We start from the raw sequence: 21,653 nt of genomic DNA, 5'->3' as shown, positions 1-21,653 counted from the left end.
TCTATCGCAATCATCACTCACTACTCTTACTTTCATGTACAAAGCATCACTCAGTTATTGTTGACTGACCGTTAGTTTGTCATTGGTTCCCTATTCCCAACACAATCTTGTGCATCGGTACCAACATGGGAAATGAAGTGGGTCTTTAAGCATCACTCACTACTCTTACTTTCATATGCAAAGCCGGACTGCCATGAGATTTCTGGCGACGAGACCTATCTATCGCAAGCATCACTCATTACTCTTACTTTCATATTCAAAGCAGGACTGCCATGAGATTCCTGGTGACGAGACCAATCTATCGCAATCATCACTCACTACTCTTACTTTCATGTACAAAGCATCACTCAGTTATTGTTGACTGACCGTGAGTTTGTCATTGGTTCCCTATTCCCAACACAATCTTGTGCATCGGTACCAACATGGGAAATTAAGTGGGTCCTTAAGCATCACTCACTACTCTTACTTTCATATGCAAAGCCGGACTGCCATGAGATTCCTGGCGACGAGACCTATCTATCGCAAGCATCACTCATTACTCTTACTTTCATATTCAAAGCAGGACTGCCATGAGATTCCTGGTGACGAGACCTATCTATCGCATGCATCACTCACTACTCTTACTTTCGTATGCAAAGCAGGACTGCCATGAGATTCCTGGCGACGAGACCTATCTATCACAAGCATCACTCACTACTCTTACTTTCGTATGCAAAGCAGAACTGCCATGAGATTCCTGGCGACGAGACCTCTCTATCGCAAGCATCACTCACTACTCTTACTTTCATAAGCAAAGCAGCACTGCCATGACAAGCATCACTCACTACTCTTACTTTCATATGCAAAGCCGGACTGCCATGAGATTCCTGGCGACGAGACCTATCTATCGCAATCATCACTCACTACTCTTACTTTCATGTACAAAGCAGGACTGCCATGATATTCCTGGCGATGAGACCTATCTATCACAAGCATCACTCACTACTCTTACTTTCATATGCAAAGCAGCACTGCCATGACAAGCATCACTCATTACTCTTACTTTCATATTTAAAGCCGGACTGCCATGAGATTCCTGGCGATGAGACCTATCTATCGCATGCATCACTCACTACTCTTACTTTCGTATGCAAAGCAGGACTGCCATGAGATTCCTGGCGACGAGACCTCTCTATCGCAAGCATCACTCACTACTCTTACTTTCATAAGCAAAGCAAACTGCCATGACAAGCATCACTCACTACTCTTACTTTCATATGAAAAGCCGGACTGCCATGAGATTCCTGGCGACGAGACCTATCTATCGCAATCATCACTCACTACACTTACTTTCATGTACAAAGCAGGACTGCCATGATATTCCTGGCGATGAGACCTATCTATCACAAGCATCACTCACTACTCTTACTTTCATATGCAAAGCAGCACTGCCATGACAAGCATCACTCACTACTCTTACTTTCATATGCAAAGCAGGACTGCCATGAGATTCATTGCGACGAGACCTATCTATCACAAGCATCACTCACTACTCTTACTTTCATATGCAAAGCAGGACTGCCATGAGATTCCTGGCGACGACACTTAACTATTGCAAGCATCACTCACTACTCTTAATTTCATAAGCAAAGCAGCACTGCCATGACAAGCATCACTCACTACTCTTACTTTCATATGCAAAGCAGGACTGCCATGAGATTCCTGGCGAGGAGGCCTACCTATCGCAAGCATCACTCACTACTTTTACTTTCATAAGCAAAGCAGGACTGCCATGAGTTTCCTGGCAACGAGACCTATCTATCGCAAGCATCACTCTCTACTCTTTCATATGCAAAGCAGAACTGCCATGATATTCCTGGTGATGAGACCTATCTATCGCAAGCATCACTCACTACTCTTACTTTCATATGCAAAGCAGGACTGCTATGAGATTCCTGGCGACGAGACCTACCTATCGCAAGCATCACTCACTACTCTTACTTTCATATGCAAAGCAGGACTGCTATGAGATTCCGGGCGACGAGACCTACCTATAGCAAGCATCACTCACTACTCTTACTTTCATATGCAAAGCAGGACTGCTATGAGATTCCTGGCGACGAGACCTACCTATCGCAAGCATCACTCACTACTCTTACTTTCATATGCAAAGCAGGACTGCCATGAGTTTCCTGGCGATGAGACCTATCTATCGCAAGCATCACTCACTACTCTTACTTTCATATGCAAAGCAGGACTGCCATGAGTTTCCTGGCGACGAGACCTATCTATCGCAAGCATCACTCACTACTCTTACTTTCGTATGCAAAGCAGGACTGCCATGAGATTCCTGGCGGTGAGACCTATCTATCGCAAGCATCACTCACTACTCTTACTTTTGTATGCAAAGCAGGACTGCCATGAGATTCCTGGCAATGAGACCTCTCTATCGCAAGCATCACTCACTACTCTTACTTTCATGTGCAACTCAGGACCGCCATGAGTTTCCTGGCGACAAGACCTATCTATCGGAAGCATCACTCACTACTCTTACTTTCATATGCAAAGCAAGACTGCCATGAGACTCCTGGTGACGAGACCTATCTATTGCAAGGCATTGTGTTCATACTTGGGCCATCATCTCTGGCTCATTAATAGACCACCAGGCACAGGCCGTCTTTCTGAAGATCATCGGGCTGATGACATAGAACTCACACTAATGCAGCATCCCTTGCAGACTGTCCCAGTAGATCCAATGTCTGGGGGAAGGCATCACTTGTGTGCCCGCCAAAGCCCCCACTGTGAATTCAGAATCTACTAGTATTGGCTCAGTGGTTTGGGATACAACATGCTTTCAGAGTCTTAGTTTAGAGAAAATGTTTTCCACTCTGAGCACCATATTAATCACAAGCCAAAGAAAACATGTTGTTAGTAGATCATTGTACAGTAATTTTCTATATGGTGGGCACATCAATGAAAACTCTTTCAAAATCCATCTTAAGCAAGAGCAGGGCACTCACGCCCACCTTCCTGGTGGCTCGACCACGGATTGGTATGTCTCTCATCTTCCTTTACCACTCTTTCATGTCCCAGATCCTTATATCTTCAGTTTTCACACTCTTTTCCCTATATGGCAGAGACCACCGCATGGGTCCATGCCTCAAAGGACATGGTAGTTTCACTCTGATCCCTCATCATGTTGGCGGTTATTTACTATTTGCTTCTCTCTCAACTGCTCCCTCACCTGTTGTACACTCTCCCGCAACCATCTCACTCTCCTCATCCACACAAGACACTAATAATAATTTGGATTTCTTCCTCTACATAAATCAAAAGGAGACATACCCGTTGGCGTGTGTGGAAAAAACCTATGCGCCACCATCCTGCTCCTCACCACCTCTTCCCTATCCTCACCATTACCATTCACTCAAGCCCACCTGATGCAGTCACTGATCAGTTTATTAAAATGTTCTGCAACACCATCAGACTGGGGATGATAGATGGCAGTGGCATTCCTCGCTCCCGAACACCTCTTCCTCTTGCCATGAATGGGTCCAACAATATCCAGGCGTACCTTTTCTGAGGGCATTTGCTGCACATGCACCAGTGTCTTGGACTCTTCTCACTCATGCTACATGGTATGCAGTTCCTTGCAACTCTCTCCACCTCAAGATCACAACGGGCCACCAAAATTCTGCTCTCTGCACTTGTTTAGTTCTTGTGATACCCTGACGGCCCTCATGAGCTATTTCAACAATTGAGTTTCCGCACACCAGAAGGAGAAACTACTCTGTCACCTCTCAACAGATATCCTCCCTCAACATGCAATTCATCTCCCATACACAGCCCTTCCAATCTGGTACAGGTCACAGTTTCTTTCTTCAACCCATCTCCCTTCTCTATCACATGTTTGACTCTTCATTTTGATATAAAGCCCCCAATCTTCCTCCTCAATGCCCTTTTCATGCTCATCACCCACACACAAGTGGGACACACAATCAGACAGAATGTTTCTTTGCCCTGGCACATATGCCACATCATATTAGTATTCTTGTAGGGCCACGACCCATTTCCTTTACTTGATGACAAACCCTCCAGCCCCTCCTTCAATAAAGTCTCGCTCTACTGAACATTTCGCAGCTAGCAGTTCCTTCTCAATTGTGGAGTAGTTCTCTTCAGCTCCTCTAAGCAAACGTGATGCAAATGCATTGACACACTCCGTATCACCCTCCATTTGTGTGAAATATCCCCCAGGCCTGTGTTTCTGGCATCCATGGAGATTATGGATCTGCGACCAAACTTTAAGCCTTTAAGAGATGGGATGGATTCTAAAGCGGTCTTGATGGGTTTGACTTCTCCGGCACACTCAGAGTTCCATTCAAATTGAGTGCGGTTTTGAAGTAAGAGTCTCATGTTCACTGTTTCTCTGCAAGGTTAGGAATACATCTCAAGTAGTACCCAGTCATGCCAAGAAAGGAGCGCTGTGCATCCTTTTCCTTTGGTTCCAATGCCATGTGCTCAATCCCAAGAACTCTCACTTAACATCACCTCGCATTAGGAGATGGATTTTGATCATTATGCAGTACAATGTGGTTATAAAATATACCCCAGGCAGATCTAACAAAGTTGCTGACTGTTTTTCCCGGTTGCCTTGTACTGATGAATACCTTGAAATGCCAAATGACGAGAGTTTAAGTGAGGATCAAGATATGGATTCCATTATTGCACAGATTCATCCTGGTTTTGATAAAGGAGAATGGGTGGCAGCTGCTAATTCAGATCCAGAACAAGAGATGTTAAAAAAAACTGTAGCGGATGGATGGAAGAATGTACAAGATGGTATTAAGCTATGGGAAAAGATCAAAGATGAAATATCATATGATGACCTATATGTCTATCGTGGTGACCGTATTGTGCCACCAGTTACGTTGAGGAGAAAAATCATGGACATTGCTCATGAAGGACATATTGGCAGAGATTTGACGAAAAGGAGAGTCAGAGGAACATATTGGTGGCCCAGTATGTGGGGTGATGTAGAGTCACTGGTTAAGGAATGTTCTGCTTGCGCAGCCAGTGATAAAAGCAAATTAGTAAGAGTCACACCCCTTCAACCAGTAAATGTGCCCAAGCAATGCATACATAATTTGTAACAATCTCTAATGTTGTCGGCGAGTTTCTCTTTCACATTTACTCCTTCAGCCATAACCATGTGGCCCAGGTATTCTATTCCCTTCTGGTTGAATCTGAATTTTTCTTTGCTTAACGTTAGAAAATGTTAAACCAGCATGTTCATTACTTTGTGAAGTCTATGGTAATGTGTCTCTTGCTCTGGCCCAAAAACAAGGATGTCTTCTTGAAAACAGATTACTCCATCTACATTTTTAAAGATCTCATGCATAATCCTCTGAAACACAGAGATGGTTGGCACAAGGCCAAAGGGCATCCGTACAAACTGAAGCAGACCTTCTGCTGTGATAAAGGATGTAAGTTGTTTTGAGTCTTGATGGGGCTTTTTTGTTGGTGATATGCCGCAATTAAATCTAAAGATGAAAACACACTGGCGCTATTAATTGTTGACAATGGGACTCATTACGAGTCCGGCAGTAAATTACCGGCGCCTGACTTTCCAGTGCCACCGGACTATTTCAAGTCTGACGGCTGCGATGGCAATTTCATAGGACTCTATGGGAATGGGGACATGGAAGCCCCGCACCGTTGTTAACAGTGCTGTTGCTCCCGTGATGGCTTTGCCTGCCTTAACTGCTGTGCCCGGCAGGGTCAAACCTGTCGGGTAGAGCGGCTCCGGCAGGCAAACATGTAGTTTGCCGGTCCAGAAACAACAGTGGTGGTAAGCTTACCGGCATCATTGTTTCCGCACCAGCAAACTTAGAATGAGGCCCAGTGTCTCCAAAATGTTGGAAGAGGATGGCAATCATGTATCACACATTTCTTCAAGGCTTGAAGGTCCACACACAGGGCCTCATTATGAGTTGGGCGCTAACCCTGGCGATATTACCGCCAATGCTATTAACCCTAACTCTAAACACCCTGGCACTATTAGTGCCGGATCACAGGTTTTGCAGAACGGTAAGTCCCCATTCCCCAATGGGCCCATTCAGGAATTTCCCATTCCCCATTGGGCCCAATGGGGAATGTCGGAGCTATTACCGCCAGCGGTATTACCGCCAGCAGTAATAGTGCCGAAAATCAGCAAAATCGCTGCAGATTTGCCCCCAGCTCAGAGCTGGGGTAAATCCAACAAGCCTGTGATTTGGCGGACCCTTAAATGTGGCAGTAATAGCATTACCACTGCAGTTAAGGGTTACCGCCAAACTCGGGATGAGGCAGACAGTCTTCATTTGACATTAGGATGGCCACAATCACCAAAGGTGACACTCATCGAGAAGACTTTATCCTCTCAATGACGCCACATTCCTCCAACTTTAGCAATTCCTTCTTAACTTCTTGCCTCGAGGCTAGAGGAACTGTCCTCACCTTCTGAACTACTGGTTTGGCATCTAGATTAATTCGATGGACGAAACCTTTCAGACAGCCCATCTCTTCGCTGAACATCCAGTCCTGCAAGCTTGTATAGTTGATCTGTAATGCACAGTCTATTTCATTGGGATTTAACTTAATCTTCAATTTCTTTTGCTGCAGCCAACTTAAAAGCGGAACAGATCCCTTTTCAGTAAAATAGATTTCATACACTGGAGCAACTCTCCCTTTGAATTCCATTATCGCTTTAAACCATCCAGTGATATTGGTTTTTGCACCATCATAAGCTCATGGCTTGATGTCAACCTCCATAAACTGTTTATCAGGAAACATCCTGTCAATGGTCTGGGAAGTAGTGTGTATTTTGCTCCGGAGTCCATCATCATCTTAACTCTATATCCATCTGTAACCACCCAGTCTCTTAGTCAATTCATCTGTTCTTCCTCCTCATCACCTTCGGCAAAAACAGCTTCATAACAGTCATCTACCGTATGGACAGCACCAAATCTGCAACACTTACTTAAATGTCTTTTCTTCTTTCATTTCTGACACCCGGCCTCAAGAGCTGGACATGTTGGACTATTGGCAAAGTGGCCCACAGCATCATGTCGAAAGCATCTCTTTTGTGAGTTGGTGGACCTAGACCCAGGGAACTTTGGACTTGAATTATACTTGTTTGCATTGACTATTCTCACTTTGGTCGGGAGTTTACTACCAAAAACAGCTGCAGTCACTTAAGATGTATTGCTGGAATTCTTCACCTCTGGCAGTTTAACCTGCTGTAGTTTTGTTTTAAGAGGTTTTACACATATGTTGGTATGCTCAACCTGTTTTGCAATGCGCAACACTTTGTCCAATAGCGGATCCCCTTGGACCAAAGTTGTTCACTAATCTTCCCGGGTCTACATTCCAGCATGAACTGGTCTCTCAGCCGCTCATCTGTTGCCCGGCCAAAGTTGCATGTTCAAGCCAGGCCTTTCAAAGCTGTAATAAATGCTTCAACTGTTTCCTCCTCTGTGCCCTCTCTCCGAATTGGTATCCCTCCAAAATGAGGCTTATTTTGCATTCATAGTGCATTCAAGTTCGCAATGCATTTTTATATTTGTTAAGGATGCGTGCCTCCTCTTCCGGCAGATCAGGTAGGTCATAAAACCTCCCGGTTCCAGGTGTGCCCAGACAGTGCATCAGCAAGGACTTTTTCCATTCTGTCCCATAGCTTGCACCAAACGTTTTCTTTGTCTGTCTCTCGATGCTCGTCTGACTTCCTCCTGCATCCCGATTGGCCGCATGTGAGCTTTTCTACACCAATGAAGGACCGGCAGGCTTTAGCCAGCCCTCCACCCAAGGCCCACAACAAAGGCCCTGTCTACCCCTGTCCACCACAGTATGCCACTCTGCATGATTGTCTCTGTGCCCCCCTCCAGCCCCCATGCCCCGTGACTGTCTCTGTGCCCCCCACCCACCCCACAGGCCCCTGTGACTGTCTCTGTGCCCCCCACCCCTATGCCCCTTGTGACTGTCTCTGTGCCCTCCACCCACCCCTAGCCCCCTGTGACTGTCTTTGTGCTCCACACCAGCCCCATGCACCCTGTGACTGTCTCTGTGCCCCCTCCCACCCTCATGCCCCTGTGACTGTCTCTGTGCCCCCACCCATCCCCATGCCCCTGTGACTGTCTCCCTCCTCCTACACCCATGCAGCCGTGACTGTCTCTGTGGCCCCCTCCCACCTCCATGCCCTGCGTGACTGTCTCTGTGCCCCTCACCCACCCCCTGCCCCCTCCTGAATGGTTTACACCCCACCCCCTGTTCGTTCTCCCTTGTTGTAGTTTCTTCCCTCCTTTTCCCCTCTCCCTCTCCAGCACTTAGCTAGTTTATACTTGTCTATTGTACTGACATGTATGATGGTTGCACGTCAATGTCCCACCCCCTCCTTTTGTTTCTTCTCCTTCCCTCCCACCTAGCATGACTCGATAGGTCTTCTGACCTATTATGTTGTTGCTTGTTTTGCCCTTCCCCTCCTCCTCTCCTCTCTTACCTCTGTACCTACGCTACACCCTCCTCCCCTCACCCACACCCCTTCCTCCTCCTGTTAATTTCTGGCACTACCTCAATTGCCGTCAGGCATAGTAATCGTAGCTGCCTGTCTTTCACAGCCATCTGCCCTCTTCTCCCGCCACCCCTCCCCTCTCTCTGTTAAAGTCTGGCACTACCTCAATTGCCGTCAGCATTAGAAATTGTAGCAGCCCTGTCTTTCACAGCTACCTGCCCTCTACTCCCCCCACCCCTCCCCTCTCCTTGCTAACTCTGGCTCTACCTTTATTGCTGTCAGGCATAGTAATCGTAGCCGCCTGTTGTTTTGCAGCCACCTTGCCTTCTCCTCCTCCCTCCTCTCTTTTATGTCCATTAGAACTTACTTCTATAATTTGTCCCGTGACCTTTGATAGCTGCTTGTCTGTCTCCCCCTTCCCTCCTACTCTTCTCCTCCAAGTCCCCCCCAGCACTTTCTGAATCGTCGTCTGACCTAGCATGATTGTTGCTTGTGTTGTTCCGCTCCTTCCCCTTCACTCCATACACCCTCTTCCCCCTCCCCCTCCCCTTGTTATAATCATGCACTACATCAGTTGTTGTCAGGCATACTAATGTTACAGCTTGTTTTGTCTTCATTTTTCCCTTCCCCTCTCCTCCTTAATTGTTCCGTGCACTTGCACTATCTGAATGTCACCAGGCTGATTACTATAGTTATTTCACATTCTGAATTGTTTCATGGACCTGTAAGAATGTAATTGTATTCTCCCATGTTCCCTCCCTTTTTGAAGCCCTTTAAAACACATTGTGTATAGGCGCTATACAAATAAACAATCAATCAATCAATCAATCAAAACACAGCGGTTGCATAGTACTCAAAATACTTTTTCCATCGCTTCCGGGGAACTGGGGGATCCCCTGGGCTATGTAGAAATGTGAAAGTTGCGTTAATATTATGCATTATCTGAAATGTTGAGTGTGAATCACCTGAAGCAATTGTCCTTCACCAGAAAACAAATGTGCTGTACGTTGTTGCTTCAATGTTAGCTGTGCACTTTGCCTTTTTTATTAATATGTTTACATATTTTCTTCCCTTTTTTTTCTTTTTAAATGAGACTGATGCAGCTAATTTAATTAGATATAAAAATGCACTTCACTAGCGTGATGGACTGTAGGTGCAAGGCACAGTGTCTTTATTTGGGCTGTGAGCCTGCTCTCCTTCAATCAATGATAGCACGTCAGTAAGCCCAGCAGTGACTGTTCGTTACTTGGCAACTGTAGGCTCTGTTTGCCGCTGTTTCTGGAATGTTGCTACAATGCTTCTACGTTGCCTGACAGCACGTTGACTCAAAAGCTACAATGTAGTCGAGTACCCTCTTCTAATGTTTACCAACGTTGCAGCACTGCTTCACATTGCTTGCCAACATGTCCAAATGTGACGCAGCCGGGCGCACTTTTCAAAGGCCGCTTAGCACAACTCGTAAAAAGTGCACGCATCTGCTTTAACTGACCTTTTGCTTGTCCAAAAAACAATTAAAACTGCTGCAAACTGTGCATAGTACACATAAGCTGCTAATGAATAATGAAGTGAAATGTTGTGTCCTCACCTGTCAGATCAGGCACCTTAAAGAATACTGGTTACAGTGGAGCAGTTGGAGACAGGAAACCTTGGGCACACGCGGTCCGGGCCTGTAGGCGCTCGTCACCAAATCGAAGTAACTGAGCGAGCCAGAGGTAAAATTTGAAGTAGGTTTCTTTTTAGTTAAGTCCTTTAAACCCATTAGCAGCACAGCGTCCATCCATCCAATCGGCTCTCAATCTATCAGCTGTCCTCACTCTCAATCTGGAACCCTTATGGTTCTCACCTTCCAGAATGCATATCACCAGACAGATGCACATACTGGCATACTACAATATAGAATCAATTTCACGCATAGCCTAGAATGGACACCCCATAATAAATGTTTTTACTTTTTTTCATTGCCCAGATGTCCATCTTCATATCCAGACCAGCAATCTATGATGATCTTCTTTAGAACCTCCTCCCCATACATATTGGAAGCTTGTGGCTCCTACTGCTTTTTGACTTCGACTGTAATAATGTCCCTTTGTGCTTGCCACCTACACCCTCTGTCCTCCTTAGTGCCAAACACCAAAAACCCCTGTACTTGCATCTTCAGTGCCGATTCTCCTTATTCTGGACTACATCCCCAGAGTCCCCGGGCACTCGTGTGCACATGCAGTAGAGACTTCAGGGGACTGCTGATGACGGAGGTCAACTTGATTGCCTAAATATCCTCGAAGAGGAAATGTTCCGGATGTTCTTCATACTGAGAAGGACTTTGCTGTTACCTCTCACCTTGCAGAATCTGCCCACACACTCTATACTGGCCAGTGCTGATTGAAATTCCTTGACTATTTCTTACCAAGGCTGATTGTTCTGTCCAGGAGTAGATACTGCAGAAACCCCATAGGCTCTATGCATACTTAGGCATGGACAACAGAGGCATCATGGGAATATCTCTGTACGGCCATGCATTTATAAAATCACTATATCAAAGAACTGCCTTTTATACACTTAGATCTGGATGCAGGACTTCCTACAACTTCATGATGGCCAAACTCAAAGACTTTTTTTTGTCTTGGCCTCAAACTGAGCGCATTCATTTGCTGGATTAACTGAAGCGGGATGGGCAAATTCACCCCTTCCTGCCCCTCCTATAGGTGTATAGGCGCGTTACAAATACCATATCATATCATATCATATCATACATGACATGGAAGAAGAACAGGAAATACTGTGATCGCCCATACTATTACGGACCAATTCCCAGAACTCTGATTATCTATCAATATATCGAGAGGTACCCACTCAACTAGCCATACGGACTAGGAGTGGTATAAACCCTACCGAGAGTGGACAAAGAGCCTCAGGCTGAAACTAGAGACCTCAATTGACAGTATCGATTAAAACACCAAGAAGCCATGTACTGACATTGTTAAAGACACCACACATAGCACCGTTAGACAGGCAGCATATGTGTCATCCCCACATCGGGACACAAACACACACTCACAAGAAGAACATGAGCATACAGTTGTATAGTTAGATGACAGATACATATATATATATATACTGTCATTGCTTTTATTATTTTGTCTTTAGCTTAAATGCAGCAACTCAGAAACCACAAGAAGCAAGAGATCCTGAGTAAAAGCTTGCAGATGCCTATATGCAAATAACCTTATGGAACTTTAGGAGCACCTATGGGTACTGAAAGAACCATGTTTTTGTTTTGTTTTTAAAAAAAGAAAAGTTGAATTGTTCCTCGCGCTCCTAGCGCGGTGTTTGGCCTGCTCCTGCTCCCCCCTCCCACTTCCTGGTCTTCCTCTCCCTCCCCGCCTCCCTGCCCGCCCCCCCCTCTGATTGGCTGTGTGCCTGCCTCCCCTCTGGCCTACTCGACGGCCGTTCCCCACGCTCGCTTCTTTTCTCCAGCTGAGCGTGGAGAGCGGTCGCCGGTGGCCTGAGGGGAACAGCAGGCCTGAGAAGCCCTGCCTGGGCCTCCGTGAGTTTTTTGTTTTGTTTTTAAAAAAAGAAAAGTTGAATTGTTCCTCGCGCTCCTAGCGCGGTGTTTGGCCTGCTACTGCTCCCCCCTCCCACTTCCTGGTCTTCCTCTCCCTCCCCGCCTCCCTGCCCACCCCCCCCCCTCCTCTCCCTCTGCCTATAACCTCCCCCCTCCTGGGCAGCCCTCTGCCCGGCAGCCCCCGCGGCTAAGGGCCCCAGGCCAAGGGCGACTCCTACAGTGCGGCTCCCTGTGTGTCTGCAGGTGTCCGCAGGGGACGCCAGGCGCCAGTTTCCACCTGTTCTCCGTTCTCCGGCCCACCCCTCCTACTCCTGGTTACATCCGCATGTGGCCTGCCGCACTGTATTCACAGTTTAGGTATACTAGGGTGCTTTTTCTCCCCTCGCAGGATTCTCCAACTTAGGTGGCCCGGTACCTAATACGCATTACTGTTTGCTCTGATTTGTGGTATACTAGGGTGCTTTTCTCCCCTCGCAGGATTCTCTACCTTAGGTGGCCCGGTACCTAATACGCATTACTGTTTGCTCTGATTTGTGGTATACTAGGGTGCTTTTCTCCCCTCGCAGGATTCTCAAACTTAGGTGGCCCGGTACCTAATACGCATTACTGTTTGTTTGCTCTAATTGTGGTAACTTGTGCTTGCCGCTCACTTCCTGTCTGCGTGCTCTCGTTTCGTCTGTCTCCCCCCCCTCCCTCCCTCCTACTCCATGGTGCTCTCCGTCTCGCCTATCTTCTCTAACTGCTTCTCCATTGACTATCCTGCTCTCCTCACTAAATCTGGTAGGAAAAAGTTTAAAAAGGACATCCTGGTCTCCAACCCAGGCCTCCCTATCGCTGACACCTACACTAATGCCTGCTCTAAGGAAACTCTCACTGACATCCTCTTTTTCGTGCCTTCGCCTGACCTATGGACCCTTCATATGGTCTCTGTGCTCTCTCCTTTCTCCTCCTCTCCCATTAATGGTGGCACCCGTTGGGATGTCCTCTTGGCCCCCTTCCGCTCCTCTAAGGCCATCATTAATGTCTACGCTAATGGGACCGTCTTGGTCCAAGGCCCTCAGGCCAACGTTCACCTCTTCGATAGACGCTTCCCACACCTCATCAACTTCGTCTCCTCTCCTGCTGTCCCCCCTCCTCTATCCTTGGCTACCTTGCCTCTACCCTCCCTCCCTGCACCCTCTCATGCTCCTTCTTCACCTCCTTCTTTAATACCTCCGCAGGGCGTACCTCTGATCTGTACCCCTCCCCGGAAGTTCTTCAAGGATGGCAGCCTTCTCCACATTGCCACACTAAACACTCGCTCTGCCATCAAGCACTCCTCCAATATCTGTCACCTTCTTGAGGAACTGGACCTCGACGTCCTTTGTCTCACTGAGACATGGTTCACAGCCAGCTCTGCCACCTGCTTTGACACACTCCTACCTGATGGTTACAAGATCCTCTCCATGCCCAGGCCCAACCGTGCAGGGGGGGTGTTGCCCTTATCTTCCCTGAGTGGATTCCTGCCACTGTCACTCCTACGCAGACCTACTCCTCTTTTGAATGTCTTGTCTGCCGACTCTCTCTCTCTCCTAGCCATTCCCTTACCGTGGCTACTATCTATCGGCCACCTGGTCAAATTTCCTCCTTCCTCTCTGAGTGGGCTGACCTCTCCTCCGCACTCCTGTCCTCAACCACTCAACTCCTCTTTCTTGGCGACTTTAACATCCACCTTGATGACTCCAGTCCCCCCACTGGTCTCTTTCGTGACCTCTGCGACTCTCTCTCACTCTCTATTCTCAAATCTGGGCCTACTCACTCTGCTGGGCACACTCTTGATGCTCTGATCTCTTCTGACCTTCCCCTCTCCGTCCCTCTCTCCACTCCTCTCTCCTGGAGTGATCACTTTCTCCTATCCTCCCACCTCACCCTGCCTACCCCACAGGCAAAGCCACCCTCTTCTCTTCACTGCCACCCACCTTCTCGGTCATCGTGTGTCAGTTGAGGCTTTCGCTGCTACCTTCTCGCCCCCCCTGCCCCTTCGGCTGACTCCCACCCTGACACAGCCCTCTCCATGCTCCACTCTGCTATATCTGTTACTCTTGATATCCTTGCCCCCGTCATGAGAATCCGCCTGAAGCCCAAAGCCAAATGTAACTCCTGGTATGACTCGGATCTCGCCACCCTAAAACGCAAGTGCAGGGTTGCAGAGAGGAAATGGCGTGCTTCATGTTCATCCTCTGACAAACTGGCCTGCCGCCTGCTCCAAAGGCAGTACCGGCTCTCCGTTCTCACCAAGAAGAGAGCCCTTATCCAAGCCTGCATCTCTGCGGCATCAAACAACTCCGCCAAACTCTTTAAAATCTGCAAGGAGCTGGCCAACCCTGTTGCAGTCTCTACCTCTCCTGTCCCCTCCCAGGCCCTCTGCACTGCACTGGCCTCTCACTTCATCTCTAAAACTCAGGACATCCTGTCCTCGCTCTCCTCCTTTCACCTCCCTCCCTCCCTACCCGGCCCTTCCTCTGGCCCTTCTGCGGTCACCCCTCCTCCCTCTTTCTCTGCCTTTCCACCTTTCTCTGCTGACGAGGTTTCCAGACAAGTCCGATCAATGAAAGTCTCGTCTAAACAGGTTCACCCCTGTTCCTCCAAAACTATCAAGGACCACATCGACTCCCTGGCTCCTGCTCTGGCTGACTTCTGCAACCACTCCTTCGCCTCTGGAGTCTTCCCTTCCCCCCTCAAGCACTCCCTTGTGCACCCTCTTCTCAAGAAACCCTCCTCCGACCCCTCCTGCCCGGCTAACTATCGCCCTATCTCCATCACTCCCTTCCTGGGCAAGCTCCTGGAGAAACTGGCCATCTCCCAGCTTAACCTCCATTCTGAATCTGTTGGTAGTCTTCATGACCATCAATCTGGCTTCAGAGCTGCCAGAAGCACGGAAACTGCTCTCCTGAACATCCTTGAAGACCTGCTCTTGAACCTCGATTCCAACACTCCGTGTGTTCTCATTCTGCTCGATCTCTCCTCTGCCTTTGACACTGTCAACCATGCTATCCTGCTCAACCGTCTCCGGGAAAACCTGGGTATCACTGGTCAGGCTCTGGCGTGGCTGACCTCTTTCCTTTCAAATCGACCCTCCCAGGTCCAACTGGGGTCCTTCCTCTCCGACATCTTTTTCTCCACCTGTGGTGTCCCCCAGGGATCTAATCTCTCTCCCTGGCTGTTCAACCAGTATTTGGCACTCCTTGCCCACCGCATCGCCGCTCTCTGCCCTAATTTCCAGTGCTATGCGGACGATACCCAGCTCATTTTCAGGCTACCCTCAGCCTCCCCCTCTCCTTCCCTCATCTCTGACTGTCTGTCTGCTATCCATCCAAGAATGGTGTGCCGCCAATGACCTCTGCCTTAATGCCAGTAAGACTGAGATTCTACTCATCGGTACTCCCACTCCCTCCTTCCCTGCAGCTCTCTGGCCTGCCTCCCTTGGCCCCCTCCCTGCTCCTACCGGCAAGGCAAAAAACCTTGGGGTCATCTTCGACTCCACACTCTCCTTCTCTCCTCATATTTCTGACGTCGCCAAGAGGTCACACTACCAGCTGCACCTCCTCAGAGGTATTCTTCCCTTCCTCTCCTTCCCCCAGAAGCTCACTGTCTCCCGAGCCCTGGTTCTCTCGAAGCTGGACTACTGTAACAGCCTCTATCTTAACCTGCCTGCCTCCACTCTCCGCCCTCTGCAACTCATCCAGAACAGAACTGCGAGACTTGTCCTTGGCCTCAAGCCCAGGGAACGTATCTCTCCAGGACTGAAATCTCTACACTGGCTCCCAGTGGCTGCGAGGATAAAGTTCAAAACCCTCTGCATTGTCCACAAGGCCTTCTGGGGCCTGGGTCCTAAATACCTTCAACTCTCTCTTCCCAAATATCTTCCTTCCCGAGCCCTTCGCTCATCCGCCTCCAATTCCCTCAGGGTTAGCCGCTTCTCGAAGCATCGAGCTGGGGGTAGATCTCTCTCCGCGGCAGGGGCCTCCCTCTGGAACAGCCTTCCTGCCTCCCTGAAACTTGAGGAGAACCATCTCCGGTTCCGGAAGCACCTCAAAACCTTCCTCTTTGCTTCTGCTTTCTCTCTCCCTCTCCCCTGCTGAACAGCTAATAAATTCTTCACTGAAACTGCACTGATCCTGCAACTGGACCACTCTAAACGGCCTCGGTCCTGGGCCCAGCCACTCTCCACTTGCACTGATGCCCTGGAACCCCTCTGCACTGCGGGACTGTCTCTGTATCCCTACAGCCCCCCCCCTTCCCCAGCACTTGCTCTGCACTTACCTCGCACTTGCCACCAGCTGGCCCTATTTATTTATTTATTACTTTACGCCACTTACCTTGTACTGCACTTCCCCCCCTCCCCTTCCCCTTGCACTTTTCCCCCTCCCCCACCCCTGCACTTGTGCGATCTGAATGACACCTGGCCTAGTAGGATCGTTGTCCGTCTCCCCTTGTCCCTCCCCTCCCTGCCTCGTCGCGCCTTGAAACACATGTGTATAGGCGCGTTACAAATACCATATCATATCATATCATATCATATCATATCACGTATGACTAACATATGGAGAATATAGAATAGCACAAACATGTAGATGCCTGTTATGGCTTAGGAAATTTGCAGCAGGCCCAAACCTCTCAGCAAGGGCTGAGCTGAGCTGAACAGAGAGCCAACATGTGAGACAGGACCTGCTGCCAAGGCCACCAGATGCAAATGACATTCCATTCCCTGAACGACAGTATCACCAGCTGCAATAAATGCAAGTAATTCCTCATAATTCAGAGTAATTCAAAGATGCATAAGCTCCAAATCGTGGTCTCCAAACACGTGACCCGGCCGACTCAGATGATGAATTGAAACCAGAAGCTGGGAAAGAGAGTCGGTCTCACGCCGCCAGACAGAAGCTTGCAATAAAGATGTTACAACGTGAGACAAGTGTTGCACGAAGTGAACGGGCGCTCCCATAGATTATGGTGGTACACACAAGTTACAATGCAGGCACATAGTTGTTCTTATTACCTTGAAAATGTACACCAAGAGCTGAGAATCATTGCGGATCCCAGGCCTGGGGAAGTCCGCTCTAGCCAACCACAGTTCAGTATCCTAAGGGTGGGTAGCAACAGGCAAGAACCAATGTTAAAACCCTCACACTGCAACATTGTTTAGAGATAGTAATTTGGGGATGGACCAGGCCAGCTACCTGACATACGAGAGCAAGTAGACTAATATGCATAGTGTCCGCTATAGGTGGACTATCACTCAGTACCCAATCTTGTTGTGCACTAGGTTTTCTGGAGAGGGGCCCAGGTTGTGACGTCATTATGATGCAATCAGGATACAAATCTTATCTGCGAGCCAGGTGATGTTGAGATGTCCTTAGATTTTCTTCGATCCTTGTACTGATCCCTGTTGGTTTTGGCTGTAATAAACCGCAGTTTGTACTTGCTGTCTGACTGGGCCTACGTTCCTTTTAGGAGAAGGGGTTGGGCCTTCCGAGAGTTCACAAACTCCTAGTAGCGCTCAAACCTACCTGGGAGTGTGTTCCCAACAAGTTGGTAGCAGATGATGGTTGGCTGTGCCAGCCCGGCACCAAGTCGACTCCTTTGCCGCTGAACCTGAGAGGCTGTGGGACCCTCGCATATTTGGAGAAGGACAGGAGAACGCGTGCCCGTTTAAAGGTCGTCTGGAGCCGTTTGGAAATCATCCCTCCCGAGATTGGCGAGTTGTCCAGGTAGACCAAGATGGGGAGGCGAGCGCCTTGACGGGGAGCCGGCAGCCGAGCAGTGCCAGCACAGCATGGAACTTAAGTATTGGTCCAGACCGACAGCAATTGTGGGTCTGAGGAAGGGTACTGAGTATTGTGCAGTATTATTTAGTACTGTTGAGTATTGTTGAAGTATTGTTTAGTAGTGTCATCGTATTGTGTAGCACTGTTGTAGTGAGTAGGGACAAGAGCGGCGGAGGTAGACGTCCTTTTTCTGTGTTTAGGGCACATTCGGTCTTCGAGGTAAAAGGTTCTGGTGAATAACCTAGACTATTGACTTAAAGGCTTGGATGACAGAAGTTTTGTAACTAAGGCATTCCTGTGGGTTGGTTGTTTTAACTTGGGTCATAGGTGATGCTATTCCCGTGAGGGTTAGCAAGGGAGCTAGCCTAGATTGCAGAAGATGAGTCGGCTGGTTAAGTCTTCTGGAGAGAGGCATTTCAAATGTTAGACGATGCAACAGGTGCAGTTTGATCCCAAGAGAATATTGGTATACTCTGCCTGGAAAGCACAAAAATAGCTGTGGGGGTTTTTGTGTGGGTTTGAGAGTAGCAGGCTATTATTGTGTGTGTGCGATATTCGATTTACCTTTAGTGTGTGGATAGCTTGGTGACGTTATCCTTAAGTTTGCAAATAGGAAGTTTGAGATGGTGAGAAGCTAGTAATGAGAACTTGGTATTGGCAGACGAGGTGAACCAGTGGCGGTGCGTGGAAGGCGCATGCGTAGGATTGTGGTTGAGTGCCTGATGAGGCAGCGATTGTGAAGGAGCACGCCTGATAAGGTGCAGAGCCAGAGAGGCTCGTAGAAATTGAAAAGTATTAACATTGCATTGTGACTTTTATGCCTGAGCAGCGGATTGTTAAAAACCTTGACTTAAGATCAGTTAAGAGGTATTGAAATGTATCAAAGCAAGAGTGGGAGGGTTACTCCCCTTCAGCATTTGTGTAAGACACTTTCACCTTATAAGGAGAACATTTGCAAATATAGCATAGAATGGTCCAAAGGTACAGAAGGTCAATTAACTAAACCATGGCCACCTTGAGGTTTCTCCAAGGACTTCCCTCTCACCTATAACCCCCCAGTGTGTTGCTATAAAGGGTCTGTTCAGGTGAAGGCCAGCACATGACAAGCCAGCATTCAGCAAATCAACACATGATTCAGGCACTTTTCAATTGCAGGATCTGTGCTAAACACAACTTTAAAGAAGTAATTGGCTAGTCACCCTGTATATGTGCAAATTGAACTCCTCCAAAAAGTATTAACTATGGAGAAAGCACCAGCATATGTGCCAAAACAAATATACTGGCTAATCAAATGCAGGATATCATTAGGTTTCAAAGAGGCTCTTTGACACTGGGGCTAATGATGGCTGCCTGGACGGCGTAGGGAACAATCCTGATAGAAATACTAGTCTTAGAGATAGCTACTACTGGAGAGCAGCCCATCTTGATACATGTTCTCAAAAGAGCAGCAGTCAAGGAAAATAACTCATGAATCAGTACTAATCATTGGGCTCATCACAATATTTTCAAGCAATGACGGGTAGAAGAGGTAAACACGAGCGATGATGATAAGGAATAGGTAGGAATACTAACTTCCATCCTGACCCTGGCGTTAGATTCTATGAGTGAACCACTGTAGCAGCCCACACTTAGAAGAACAATACAGGGTTCTGTTGTAATAAGGTGATTGTGGTATTTTAACCAAATAAATAATCCATCACTTTCATCTGATTGGTTCATGTAGTGTACATGGGATTGGGAGTGTAGCTCAGAGGCAAGGCTTTTGTCTTGGAAGCATTTAGTTATAAATAAACTCGTAGTTTTCACTACACAAACCTCTGTTTCAAAGGCAGTCGAAATCCAAAACCTTTCAAATCTCATCAACAGAATGAGCAAAATAAAACTATTGAGTTCTAGGAAAAGAACTCAATGCACAGATGCTATCACTGTGCACACTATTGCATTATGTACCGGATAATCAGAGAGATATTTTTTATACTCACAGTTTGTCGCAACTCTGCAAAGCAGCAACTCTAAATGAACTGACTACGGAAGGTCTGGTACTCAAGTCAAACCTCCTTCCCATAATGTTAATGAAGCCTCGTGGGTCCAACAGGAGTGAAGCCATGGGCTCCAATCAGAGACAGAGCTATTTATAAACAATGCAAGGGGGACGGCTTAGCGCAGTCTGTGTAATTGACCATTGAACTCTGTTCATAGATGTACATATGCTTCAAACAACACTAATCATGTGAAAAACAAACTAAGTAGAGTGTTTGAATGCATTTTCTGGGAAGTAATTAATGCTGTACATTAACTGGTAAGCTTACACGACAACAATCCGATTGTTTTTTTTTTTTTACAACTCCCCATTGCAAGGGGTTGGTCTAAGAAATCTGCTCCTATCAGTCTACTGGTCACTATAAAAAGGGGTTTCACACTACCAAGCTCTCACATAAAGTCATATGTGGAGCCATGTGAGGTCAATTTGGACATTGAAAAAAATCAACTACATGCATCCAAGTGTGGATGGCTGATTTTCATTGCAACATAAACGACTTTAAAGTAACATACAAGAGTGGATACATGTGGTCGACCCATACGTTGACCTGGCTGAGCTTTTAAAAGGGTGGTATTGAGCATGTGCACACTAAGCGCTTGCGTATTGTTAGCTGGGATCTCAAGACCGCACTTATTTTTCTTAGAGTCGTAATCTGTCTCAAAGTCTGTAAAGAGCAACACATCATGAAAGAAGATTTGACATTTGGAGGATGTTTGGATTTTTTCAGTTTGATTCTTAGGAAAATTGCTATAGAAAAACAATCACAAGTACAGGCTGCAATGGAATGGTGGAGAGAAAGACTGGAGAGGGTGTTTGCAAGATGAAATAGATTCATGGGCTGCTGTTCATATCATCCAGCTAAGACAGTACATTTAACTGAGCTGTAAGGTATCTCAATAGGTTAATGTACCTACTGCAGTGGTATTTATAAGATAAATGCCACTGGATTGTAATCTGGGTAAGGAACAGCTCAGACTTCGATGCATCTGAAGTCGACCAAATACAGACTATTGAAGTGTGTAATTGTGACATGTAATGGCAGACTTCCAGAGGCAATTAGGTATGTCATTGGCGTAAACATTTTACATTGAGTTGAGGGGAATGCTCTTACACTATAGGAAGTACATGGAAGCAATGGCCTTCCAACAAACCTATCAGGCTCGTGCATTTTCTGGCACTGATTGAGAGGACATGATGTCATGTTTCATCATACTGAGGTTGTTTCTAAGGCTATCACACCTGTTAGTCATTTAACAAAAGGCACATTCCATTGGAGGCCTGAAATATCCTCACACAGGCCACTGGGGCGAGCAGAGTCAGCCAGAAGTCAGCCCTTGATAGAAATTTGGATACAGTGCGATCATAGCTCTCAACTCACACGCTTTGGGAGGGTGTCACCCGCCTTGTAAAGAACTGATTCACCTGCCAATCCTCCCACATGCCCATTCATTTCAATGGGCTCTCACCCACCGAAAACAAAATCAGGTTTTTTTACCTGCCTTGGCGACACAAAAGGTTGAGAGCTATGTACGATTCACCACACAGTATTAACCACTGCAGGCATGCACTATACACAATCCTCTGCAGACATTAGCACATTGCTTTTTACAGGATGACGATGCACAAGACACATTCAAAACAGATCCATAATCCTATGTAGCAAATCGGCAACATTACAGCAATCTTTCTAAGTTTTCTCAAAACATTATAGAAATTCGA

General features: G+C 47.3%; 1 protein-coding gene across 1 annotated transcript in view; it reads right to left on the bottom strand.

The window, feature by feature from the left end:
• Positions 1–19,984, bottom strand: part of LOC138579483 (vitelline membrane outer layer protein 1-like) — a 132,665-nt gene extending 112,681 nt beyond the window's left edge. Inside the window, exon 1 of the mRNA XM_069649812.1 lies at positions 19,876–19,984. The gene's annotated coding sequence lies outside the window, so the exon portion shown is untranslated. The remainder of the gene's footprint in view (positions 1–19,875) is intronic.
• Positions 19,985–21,653: the final 1,669 nt, after the last annotated feature.

The sequence above is a fragment of the Ambystoma mexicanum genome, chromosome 3p (assembly GCF_040938575.1).
Source record: "Ambystoma mexicanum isolate Mex_15411 chromosome 3p, UKY_AmexF1_1, whole genome shotgun sequence".
NCBI lineage: Eukaryota > Metazoa > Chordata > Amphibia > Caudata > Ambystomatidae > Ambystoma > Ambystoma mexicanum.
Note: the sequence above shows the minus strand (reverse complement) of the source record. Positions and strands in the feature narration are given on the sequence as shown.